This window comes from Apostichopus japonicus, chromosome 2, assembly GCF_037975245.1.
Source record: "Apostichopus japonicus isolate 1M-3 chromosome 2, ASM3797524v1, whole genome shotgun sequence".
In the NCBI taxonomy this organism is placed as follows: domain Eukaryota; kingdom Metazoa; phylum Echinodermata; class Holothuroidea; order Aspidochirotida; family Stichopodidae; genus Apostichopus; species Apostichopus japonicus.
The window spans coordinates 27,802,330-27,803,163 of NC_092562.1; positions in this window are offsets into that span (position 1 = coordinate 27,802,330).

The following is an 834-nucleotide window of genomic DNA, read 5'->3' on the forward strand; positions in this document are numbered from 1 at the left end:
AAAGTGTGGTGTCACAAGCACTAGCTCAGGGCTATCATTTTGGTGGTGCCATCGAAAGGGTGGTGTCACAAACGCTAACTCAGGGCTATCTTTCTGGTGGTGCCATCGAAATGGTGGTGTCACAAGCACTAACTCAGGGATATCATTCTAGTGATGCCATCGAAAGTGTGGTGTCACAAGCATTAGCTCAGGGCTCTCTTCCTGGTGGTGCCATCGATAGGGTGGTGTCACAAACGCTAATTCAGGGCTATCTTTCTGGTGGTGCCATCGAAAGGGTGGTGTCACAAGCACTAACTCAGGGCTATCATTCTAGTGAAGCCATCGAAAGTGTGGTGTCACAAGCATTAGCTCAGGGCTCTCTTCCTGGTGGTGCCATCGATAGGGTGGTGTCACAAGCATTAGTTCAGGGCTATCTTTCTGGTGGTGTCATCGAAAGTGTTTTGTCACACGCATTAGCTCGGGGCTATCTTTCTGGTGGTGCCATCGAAAGGGTGGTGTCACAAGCATTAGCTCAGGGATATCTTTCTGGTGGTGCCATAGAAAGTGTGGTGTCACAAGCACTAGCTCAGGGCTATCATTCTGGTGGTGCCATCGAAAGGGTGGTGTCACAAACGCTAACTCAGGGCTATCTTTCTGGTGGTGCCATCGAAAGGGTGTTGTCACACGCACTAGCTCAGGGATATAATTATAGTGGTGCAATCGAAAGGGTGGTGTCACAAGCATTAGCTCAGGGCTATCTTTCTGATGGTGCCATCGAAAGTGTGGTGTCACACGCATTAGCTCGGGGCTATCTTTCTGGTGGTGCCATCAAAGCGGATGTGATGTCATCTTTGC